At 34.6% G+C, this 12,258-nt stretch overlaps 1 long non-coding RNA gene across 1 annotated transcript in view; it reads right to left on the reverse strand.

Moving 5' to 3' along the window:
* The window catches only part of LOC131496254 (uncharacterized), a 185,554-nt gene that overhangs the window by 94,156 nt on the left and 79,140 nt on the right, over positions 1 to 12,258 (reverse strand). Inside the window, exon 4 of the long non-coding RNA XR_009254399.1 lies at positions 245 to 307. This is a non-coding gene — a long non-coding RNA (uncharacterized LOC131496254). The remainder of the gene's footprint in view (positions 1 to 244; positions 308 to 12,258) is intronic.

A 12,258-nucleotide genomic window follows, 5' to 3' on the forward strand; every position in this document is an offset into this window, starting at 1 on the left:
AATCTAAGGCATAAAATGAATTTTTAAGTAATTTTAAAAAGATTGAAATCAGATGACATCAGCAAGAGGGCAGAATAGGAAGCACCAGATATTCTCCCTCCATGGAGATACCAATTCAACATCAATACATGGAACAATTCCCTTGATGAGAAATCCAAAAGCTAGATAAGAGTCTCCTGCATTCCAGAGAGGCATGGAACCAGCCACATCAAAACTGCTAGAGAAGTGTATGTCACTCACTCACCAGAGCTCCTCACATCAGCACAGCATGGTGATTGAGGGGAAAATCCCAAGTCCTGGCTTCTCCCTGCGGAGAGAAAGAGAAGACTGAAACGTGCATTTAATGTGTAGACTTTTCAGGAGGCTACCTGAGGGACTAGTATTTGCTTTGCCTGAATCTGAGTGCTGGCAGAAAAGGGTCCCCAGTCAGGGGCCACTGCGGGGGGAAAAAAAGTGGCATTTTGCACTAGCACATACTCCCTTGCCATAGTCCTTATCCAAGGCTCAGTGTGGAATGAGTGGGAGAAAACTCCCAACTCCTGGATTATCCCCAGGGAGGAAAAGAGTTGAAGCATCCATCCAATAGTCTAGCTTGGGATGCAAGTGCTGCCCAAGGAACTGGCTTCTCTGTCACAAGTCTCAGAGAACTAAACTGGTATAAATGCCTGGGGGCACTAGGTGGCTTACTGCTGCTCCAAAGAGCACATGGAACAACAAACAGGAAAATACAACTCAGCTGCTTTACTCACAGGGGGAAAAAGGGAAGAGTGGAGGGTTTGTCCAATATTCTGGATTTTAGGGTTGCTACCTCAGGGACTGGTTTCTAATTTCTCCAACTCAGATTGTTGACAGGACCCAATGTACTCCAGATAACTGAGGACTTCTGAGAGCAAAAAACAGCTGGGCAACTTACAGCAACTCCAGAGAATCTACAGCACTACAAACAGATAACAGAGGGTGTAAGGATTTCTAAGCTTCAAGACAAATAAGTTTGTAAAACCTGTTTAATTGGGAATTTACACACACAAGGCTGGAGAGAACATATCCACAGAAAGCTTGGAGAAGTCCCCAGAATCCCTTGTGGGGCTGATTGGTAAAGATCTTTCTCTGTACTAAGACAGTCTATACAGACTGGAAGAGGTGTTTGATCCTAATACAAAGTATAAGGCATACAAAGGAATGGTAAAACATGACCCAAACAAAGGAATTAATATATCTCCAGAAACTCACCCTAAAGAAACACAGAGATATAGGAATTACATGACAAAGAATTAAAAGTAACTGTCATAAAGATGCTCAGTGAGCTCAGCGAAACAAGGCATGAATAAAACTGGAATGTTAACAAAGAGAAAATATTTTTAAAAACCAAGGAAATTTTAGAAGTGACCATAAAATAATTGAATTGAAAAATTCGGTAGAGGGGTTCAGTAATAGACTTGATCAAACAGAAGAAAGAATCAGTGAACTCAAAAACAGATCACTTTAAATTATCTAGTCAGAGGGGCAAAAAGATAAAAGAATGAATAAAAGTTAAGACAGTCTAAGGGAACTATGGGACACCACCAGCCAGAACAATATACTAATTATGGGAGTCCTAAAAGGAGAAGAGAGAGAAAGAAAGGGGAAGAAATCTTATTTGCAGAAATAATGGCCCAAAAAACTTTCTATATCTGGGTAAGGAAATGAGCATCTAGATCCAAGAAGGCCAACGGATTCCAAAGAGGATGAATTCAAAGAAGGATACACTGAAACACATTATAATCAAATTGTTAATAGTCAAAAACAAAGAGAGAATTTTGAAAGGAGCAAGAAAAAATCAGCTTTGTCATGTATAAGGCACCCTCCGTAACACTATAAGCAGACTTTTCGGTAGAAACCATGCAGGACAGAAGGGAGCAGGATGATGTATTCAAAGTACTAGAACAAAAACTAACCACAAAGAACACTATCTATCTATCTATCTATCTATCTATAGCAAAACTGCCCTTGAAAATTGAAGGAGAAATAATAAAGACTTTCTCAGAAAAACAGAAGCTTAGGGAGTCCTCACCACTAGAACTGCCTTTCAAGAAATCCTAAAAGGAGTCCTTTGAGGTGAAATGAAAGGAGAATAGATAGCACCATGAAAATATATGAAAGGATGAAGCTTGCTGGTAAAGGCAAATAAAGAAACAAATATAGAATACTGTAATACTATAATGGTGGTGAATCAATCACTTTTTTTTATTAAAAATTTTCTAATGTTTATTTATTTTTTTTTTGAGAGAGAGACAGAGTGTGAGTGGGGAGGGGCAGAGAGAGAGGAAGACACAGAATCCGAAGCAGGCTCTAGGCTCTGAGCTGTCAGCAAAGAGCCTGACACGGAACTTAAATCCATGAACTGTGAGATCATGACCTGAGCCGAAGTTGGACACTTAACCGACTGAGTCACCCAGGCGCCCCTCCAAGACTCACTTTAGATTTGAAAACACACATAGGCTGAGGGATGGAATAAGATAGTCCATGCAAATGGTAAACAAAAGAGTTCAGGAATGGCCACACTTATAATAGACAAAATAATCTTTAAACTCAAAGACTTTTACAGGAGACATAGAAGGGCATTATACAGTAATAAAAGGGTCAATTTACTAAAAATATATAACTGTAAACATATAGGAACCCAAATATATGAAGCAAAAATTGACAGAATTGAAGGTAGAAAGAGACAGCAACACAATACCAGTAGATTTCAATACCCTTTCAATAATAGAACAACTAGACAGAAGATAAATAAGGAGGCAGAAGACTGGAATAACACTATAGAAGAAACGGACCCAACAGATACATACAGAGTATTTCACCCATTGGCAACAGAATTCACATTCTTCTCAAGTGTATTCAGAATATTTTCAAAGGTGTATTAGGGTCACAAAACATGTCAACAAATTTAAGAAGACTGAAATGATACCACATAGATTTTTTTTCTGACCACATGGAATGAAACTAGAATCAAAGCAGAAGGGAAGCTCCAAAATTAACAACTATGTGGAAATGAAATAATGCATCCTGAGCAACCAATGAGTCAAAGAAGACATGAAAAGATAAATTAAAAACATTTTGAGACAAAAACAAAAGTACAATATGACAAAAGATGGGATTCAGCAGAAGCATTACTAACAAGAAATTTATAGCGGCAAATGCCCACATTTGAAAAAGAAGAAAGATCCCAAGTAAACAACCTAATTTTATATATCAAGGAACTAGAATAAGAAGAATGAATGGATCCCAATAAAATCAGAAATGAAAGAGGAGACATTACAACTTCTGATGCCAAAGGGGAAAAAAAAGGATTATAAGAGACTACTGTGTGCAATTAAATGCCAAAAAATGGATAAATTTCTAGATATATAAAATGTAACAAGACTGAATCATGAAGAAATAGAAAAATCTGAGCAAACATATAACTAATAAGGAGATTGAAACACTAATAAAAATCCTCCCAACAAAGAAAAGCCCAGGATCAAACGGTTTTACTGCAGAATTCTATAAAACATCTATTTAGAATTAACATCAAGCCCTCTCAAACTCTTCCAAAAAATAGGAATGTTTCCAGACTCATTTTGTGAGGCTAGCATTATCCTGATACTAAAGCTAGATGAAGACATTATAAGAAAACTATAGACCAATATCTTTGATGAATACAGATAATACTTAACAAAGTATTAGTAAACTGAATTCAATGACACATTAAAAGGCTCAATAAGCTATGACCAAGTGGGATTTATCCCTGGGATGCCAGGATAAAAATAATCAATGTGATACACGACATTACAGAACAAAAAATAACAATCACATAATCATCTCAATAGATGCAGAGAAAGCATTTTACAAAATTCAATACCCTTTAACGATAAAAAAAAGTCAACAAACTAGGAATAGAAGGCAATCATTTCCACACAATAAAGTTCACATATGTAAAGCCCACAGCTAACATCATACTCAATGGTAAAAAGGCAAAGGCTTTCCTCTAAGATCAGTAAAAAGATAAAGGTGCCCATTCACCTCATCTACTCAACATAATACTGGAAGTCCTATACAAAGCAATTAAGCAAGAAAAAGAAAAGCCACTCAAATTGGAAAGGAATAAGTAAAATTATCTCTCTTCATTGATGATATAATATTTTTTTAATGTTTACTTTTAAGAGAGAGACCTGGGGAGGGGAAGGAAGACAGAGGATCTGAGGCAGGCTCCCTGCTGACAACAGAGACCATGATGTGGGGTTTGAACTCATGAACCCCGAGATCATGACCTGAGCTGAAGTCAAACACTTTACTGACTGAGCCACCCAGGCTCATAATCTTGGAGAACCCTAAAGGTTTCACCAAAAACAACAACAACAAGAAACCTCCCCCCAAAGAAACACAGAAACACCTGTGAGAATAATCAAATTCAGCAATGTTGCAGGACACCATCAACACTCAAAAATCAGTTCCTTTTCTATACACTAACAATGAACAACCCAAAAAGGAAACCAAGAAAATGATACCCATTTACAATAACATCAAAAAGAAAATACTTGTGAATAAATTTAACCAAAGAGGTGAAGTGTATTTCAGCACTCTGAAAACTATAAAATCATTGCTAAAAGAAATTAAAGAAGACACAAGTAAATGAAAAGACATCCTGTATTCATGAATTAAAGGACTTAAAATTATTAAAAAGCTCATACCTACCCAAGTGGATTCAATGCATACTCTGCTAAATGGCAATTTTTTTTCAGAAATAGAAAAACTATCTGAAATCCAAAAGTTCATATGGAAGCACAGTTTTCAGGCCAAACAATCATGAGAAAAAAGGACAAAACAATCTTGAGAAAGAAAAAAAACTAGAGGCTTCACAGTTTCTGATTTTAAAACATTATAAACCTGCAGTAATCAAAACAATATGGTGCTCACAACAAGACAAACATATAAACCAAAAGAACAGAATAGAGAGCCCAGAAATAAATCCATTCATGGATAGTCAAATAATCTTTAATAAGACTGTGAAGACTACACATGGGGAAAGGACAGTCTCTTCAACAAATTGTATTGGCAGTATTGTATTCTATCCACATGCAAAAATGAAATTGAACTTACTTTACATTGTATACAAAAATCAACTAAAAGTGAATTAAAGACTTAAACATGTATCTAAAACTATCAAACTCCTAGAAGAAAAAAATAAAGGGAACTCTCCATAACATTGATCTTACCAATGATTTCTTGGAAATGATGCCAAAAGCACAGGCAATAAAAACATAATAGACAAGTGTGGCTATATCAAACTAAAAATCTTCTGCACATCAAAGGAAATAATCAGTACAGTGAAAATGCAACATAAAGAAAGGGAGAAAATACTTGCAAACCATATATTTGATAAGAGTCTAATATCCTAAATGTATATGGAACTCCTATAACTCAATAAAAAAATAATCAATTAAATAATAGGCAAAGGACTTGAATAGACATTTCTCTAAAGTAGACATACAAATGGCTAATTTGTATGAGAAAAGATGCTCAACATCACTAATCATCATGGAAATGCAAATCAAAACTATAATGAGATATCACCCCTCCATTACCTATTAGGATGGCCATTAAAAAAAGAAATAAATAACAGAAAATAAATACAAGTTTTGGTGAGGATGTGGTGAAATTAGAGCCCTTGTATACTATTAGTAGGATTATAAAATGTTGTAGCTGCTATGTAAAACAGTATGGAAGTTCCTCAAAAAAGTAAGAAATAGAACTACCATATGACCCAGGAGTCCCATTTCTGGGATTTATCTAAAAGAACTGAACACAGACTTTGAAGAGACATTTCTGCTCCCTTGTTCCTTGAAGCATTGCTCACAACAGTCAAGATATGGATACCACCTAAGTGTCTGTCAACAGATGAATGAATAAAGAAAATGTTTTAACATGATATATACATACAATAGAATGTTACTGAGCCATCAGAAGAAGGAAATCTTGCTGTTTGTGAGAACATGGATGAAACTGGAGGACATTATGCTATGTGAAATAAGCCAGACACAGAAGGACAAATACTGCATGATTTTATTTATTTATTTATTTATTTATTTATTTATTTATTTATGACAGTAAGTGAGCAGGAAAGGGACAGAGGGAGAAAGAGAGAGAAGAATCTTAAGCAGGCTCCATACTCAGCGTGGAGCCCAGTGCAAGGCTCAATCCCACAACCCTGGGATAATGACCTGAGCTGAAATCAAGAGTGGGACACTCAACCAGCTAAGCCACCCAGGTGCCCCTGCATGATTCCATTTATACAAGATGTCTACAGTAGATAAACTCAAGGAATAGAAAGTGGAAAGATGGTTGCCAGGGACTGAATGGGACCGGGATATGGGGAATTTGGTATACAATGGATATAGAGTTTCAGTCATGCAAGATGAAAAAATTCTAGAGACTGGCTCCACAAAAATGTGCATATAGTTAACAATACTATAATATACACTTAATAATTTAATAAGTTAGATTTCATGTTATATGTTTTTACTACAATAAAAAATATTGCAATCATATAAAGTATGATCTTTGTCCACAACAAAATTAAACTAGAATTCAATAACATGAAGTTATCCTGCAAATCCCATATACATGAAACTAAAACACCATACTTTTTAATACCCTTTTTGTCAAAGAAAAAATTACAAGGGAAATAAGAATATATTTCAAACTGAAAGAAGATAAAAACACAAGGGTATTAGATCCAGTTCCAATCGGTAGCTAGAAATCACAACATACTGAATAGAGAAAATTTAATGCAAAGAATTATTAACTAGCAAGAGATGATTAACTGTAGAATATGAGACTAGCCAATGCAGAAACCATCTCCTATTTGTAAGCTGAGGGAGAATACACAAAGGAAGAGCTTAAAATTGGAAAGAAATCCACCTCCCCTAAAACTAGTATAAGTTTAAGACTTTGTTGGAGAGAATATAAATGCTATAGGAAGCTGCAACCTGCCTGTGACAAACAAATTTGCAAGAGGTTGAATCCACAGCTAGTCAGTAAGAAGAGCCACTGAGTGTCTAAGAAGCTCAACAGAGAGTGCAGGTAGACTACAGCTATTCTATCAGGATTACCTGCATAAGGACAATAAAAGGAGTTGAATTAGTGTTGGCTGGCTAGAGCTGGTGCTAAGAAAGAGCTTATATGATGGCCAAGAAATTTACTGTAGAGTATTATGGGGCCAGAGTTGATCCACTATCAGCAGACCAAGAGAAGTTCACTGTAGCGATGGAGTATCTCATCTTCTTTGCAGAAAGTGTCCCCCATTGTGTGCTGGCAGTATGGAGTTGTTCCGCTAGAAACAACCCACATGAATGCTGGAAAATTCACTGATGGTTGGCCATTGTCAGGCCTCCCTCATATCATTGGTTGCTATGGGAGAAAAATAAAATCATACCAGAATGAAGACTATTTCTTTTTTGTCTTTTAGTGTTCTACTAGAACCCACTACTGACAAAGCTAACACTGTGCCAACTCATCAAAGGTAAATTTTTACAGGGCTCATCTTCAGTTTCCCAAAAAAGAACAAAGAACGGTGGATACAAAATGAGAAACAATAAATTAATAAACAGCATAACATATCAAAATTTGTGGACTATAGCAAAAACCAGAATTTAAAAAGGTATTTACAATGAAAAAAGAGCATATATTAGAAAAGAGAGCAAGGTTTCAAATCAGTGATGTAATCTTCCATATTAAAAACAAGAGCAAGTTAGGGCACTTGGGTGGCTCAACACCCAAGCATCTGGCTCTTGACTTCAGCTCAGGTCATGATCTCATGGCTTGTGGGTTCAAGCCCCACATCCAACTCTCTGCTCTCAGTGCAGAACCAGCTCTGGATCCTCTGTCTCTCCCCCACTTGCACTCTCTGTCAAAAATAAATAAACATTTAAAAAAAGAGCAAATTAAACCAAAGTAAGCACAAAAAAAGGGCACAAATAAAATAAGCATGGAAATCAGTGAAATAAAAAATAGAGATAAAATGGGAAAATTGATAAAACCAAAAATTATCTCTTTGTAAGTATCAATATAATTAATCAACTAGCCAGACTGAACACAAAAGAATATCAGAAATCAAAGAAGAACACTACTACATATCCTACAGAAATTAAAAAGATAATAAGAAAATATTATAAATACAGTCCTATATCTATAATAAAATATAATTCATAGTTCTAAAAACCTTCCACCAAGAAAACCCTACAACTAAATGATTTCACTGGTAAATTAAAAAAAAATTTATCGACACCAAGAATTCTACACTAATGTTCAGAAAATGCTTGAAGAGAAGGGAATATTACCCAACTCATTTATGAGGTAATCAGCAACTTGATATCAAACAATAACAAATACATTACAAAAAAGAAAACCAAACCTGAATATCCCCCCTGAACATAGACACAACAATTGTTAATTTAAGAAAAGCAAATTAAGAAACACACAATACGGTAACATATCATAATCAACTAGCTTTATCTTGGCTTTATCCCAGGAAAGTAGGCTAGTTTTACATTTGAAACTCAATCCGTGTAACTATCTCATTGTTTATAAGAATTAAAAAAAAAAACACACACTATATGATCATATCAATAGATGCAGAGAAAACATTTGACAAATTTCTTTTTTTTTTTTTTAATTTTTTTTTTTCAACGTTTTTTATTTATTTTTGGGACAGAGAGAGACAGAGCATGAACAGGGGAGGGGCAGAGAGAGAGGGAGACACAGAATCGGAAACAGGCTCCAGGCTCCGAGCCATCAGCCCAGAGCCTGACGCGGGGCTCGAACTCACGGACCGCGAGATCGTGACCTGGCCGAAGTCGGACGCTTAACCGACTGCGCCACCCAGGCGCCCCTTTTTTTTTTTTTTTTTTTTTAATTTTGAACATTTGACAAATTTCAACACCCATTCATGACAAAAACTCTCAGCAAAATAAAAGTAGAAAAAAATCTCCTCAAGTTAGAAGAGAACATTTAAATAGTTTTTACTATAGCTAATTTAATACTTACTGATGAAAAACTAAAAGCTTTCTCTCAAAGACCAGTACCCATTCATAATAAAAACTCTCAGCAAACTAAAAGTTGAAAGAAACTTTGTCATTCTGAAAAGAACTACAACAATCCTACTGCTGACCTTATACTGAATGGTAAAAGAGTAAAAGACCATAAACAAGGCAAGCATTATGGCTCTCACCCATTCTTTTGAACACTGCACTGGTAGCTCTAGCCAGAGCCAAAGGCAAGGAAAAGAAACAAAAGACAAACAAAAGTAAAAACTTCTGTATTAACAGATGCCATAATTGTTTATGCTGAAAATCCTAAATAACCTACCAAAAACTTACTAGAATTAATATGTGAATTAGCAAGATCACAGTATAAGAGCAATAGTGAAAAACAAAACAAAGAAAACATACACACAAAAACACTTCTATCTTAAAAATCAAAATATTTCAAGAACATAAAATATAAATTATGGATTAAATTGAAGCAAATACTTGCACCTCCTCTGAAAATTATAAATAAATGCTGAGACAAATTAAAGAAAACTTAATAAATGGAGATATGTGCTATGTTTATTGATTTAAAAAAAACATGATATTGCCCCCAGATTGATTCTACCAAAGTGTCTCCTCAAATTGATCAGTAGATTTATTTGTTGAAATTGGCAATCCCAATCCAAATTCTAATAGGTTTATTCATTGAAATTGGCAATTTAATTCTAAATTTATGCAGAAATTCAAAAGAATCTTGAATAGTTAAAAACAATTTTGATAAAGAATAACAAATTTGGAAGACTTAAGCTATCTGATTTCAAGACTTACTTTACTTGTATAAAGGTAGACATACAGACCCATGGGCCAGAATGGAAAGAAGAGATATAAACACATATATAACCAACTGGTTTACAACAAATATGTCAAGGTAATTCCATGAGGAAAGGATAGTCTTTCCAACAAATGCTACATAAACAATTGGATATTCATATGCAAAACAAACAAACCAACCTTCCTTATCTCATACAATGTAGAAAAGTTAAATTCTAAATTCACACTACCTCTAAATCACAGAGCTAACTTCTAGAATGAAACAGAAAATCCTTGTGACCTTGAGTTAAAGATTTCTCAGATAGAAATAAAAAGCATAAATGTTAAAAAAAAATGCTAAATTGGACTTCACCAAAAATGTTAAAAATTGCTCTTCAGAGACATCATGTAAAAAATAAAAGGGCAGGTTACATACTGATAGTATTTTCAAAATATGTGTCTGATAAAGGACTTGCATATGGCATATATAAAGAATACTTTCAAATCTACAATTTAAAAAAATAAATTACAGCTGAAAAATGAGGAAAGATTGGACAAATTCATCAAAGGAGATATGCAAATGGAAGATAAGCATACATAAAGACACTAACTGTCAATAATGATTAGGAAAATGGAAATTAAAAACACAATGACGTATCACTACACACCCACTAAAAGACTGACAATTTCAAGTGCTGAAGAGGATATAAAGCAACTGAAAACTACATGTATTGCTAGTGGAAATGCAAAATACTCATCCACTTTAGAAAATACTGACAATTTCTCATGGCCCAACTCCATGTCTCTACTCCTAGGTTTACTTCTATATATATAAATCCTTAAATCCTGATGGAGGTGGTAGTTAACCAGCTGAATCTGTCAAAACTTATCAAATCATACTCTTAAAGTTGGTATATTTTTGTATGTATATTACATGTCAATAAAAGCTAATTAAGTCAAAAAATCAGAGCAGCCCAAAGCCTCATCACCTTCTATTTATTTTTATATTCCCAAAAGGAACCAAGTGAGAAGCATCCTTTTGATTCTTTTCCTCTTGAGTAATAAAGTTCTTGGTGTTCTGATGTTGGGTTAAATCTTAAGGTGTCTCTGACATGTTTCGATTACACATTCTACTTCAAACTCCTGTGGCCTTACAGAAACAAAAGGAGCTGTTAGGGTACAAACAGACACTCAATAGTTAATATGATTATTGTTTTTTTTAATTTTTGTTTTAATTCTTTATTTATTTTTGAGAGAGAGACAGAGTGTGAGAAGGGGAGGAGCAGAGAGAGAGGAAGATACAGAATCCGAAGCGGGCTACAGGCACTGAGTTGTCAGCACAGAGCCTGACGTGGGGCTTGAACTCACGAACTGTGAGAGAAAGTCTGATGCTTGTGACTGAGCCACCCAGGTGCCCCAATAGTTAATATGATTACTATTATCTAGGGTAACGTTTCAAAATGAATGTTGCAAGGAAATGCTACAAACTGGTAGACTGAAAATGTATCATCATAAATAGTGTTTTAAAAAGTAATATCAATTGTTTCTTTGTTAGAATACATAATCGTCAGTCATTGGTTTCCCTGAAAAAGCATTAACTTTCAAGTTATTTTCCCTCTTTTTCACTGGGGATGCTTGAAATTTTATTCTGTTGATTAACTGAGAAATCTAATCTCAATATCTACCAAAGCCTAGAATTGTTCATGCTAGAAAATCCTCCATATTACAGATATTTTTCCTGCCATGCTTATTAAGCATTATATTTAATTTGTTTTTGTGTTTGTATAAGATTTCAAATCACGTACTGGTATTTGGATTTTCTGTGATTTGAAAATAACCTGTAATTAAATCACTTTTGAGTTTAAATAATAATCAGCAAGACTACATAGGATAAGCTACATAGAATTCAGTCTCTTAAAAATTGTGTTAAAATAAAATCACACAGAATTCATTAAAAAAACTAGAGTATATTACATCAGAAATCCTATTTCTGTCATTTTTCTAATATAAAAAGGGGAGTAATTCTGAGACTAACTGAAAATGCATACTGAATGAAAACACTTACCTATGAAATTAGGTATTTTCAATTCAGATCTCTATTTGGATAATATGTTTTCCATATTCACACACATTATAATCTTGTAAATATTTTGTGCCCAAGTTTGCGTCTTCATGAAGAAAAATAATGAGTTATGAAGAGAAATAAAACAGATCTTATTACTCCCCGGTTTGGTGTTTCAACGATCAGCTTATCTCTTCCTCTTAAATGTCTGGTTGCATTTTGGTATAGAAAGTTCAGTATCAAGGGAATATATGGGGCTAAAGCTGTACACAGATGTTCACATTTTAACTGTAGTTTGGTTCCCATACTAAGGGTCTTGTCCTCACTTTCCTACCTGCA

This window comes from Neofelis nebulosa, chromosome 15, assembly GCF_028018385.1.
Source record: "Neofelis nebulosa isolate mNeoNeb1 chromosome 15, mNeoNeb1.pri, whole genome shotgun sequence".
NCBI classification, from domain to species: Eukaryota; Metazoa; Chordata; class Mammalia; order Carnivora; family Felidae; genus Neofelis; species Neofelis nebulosa.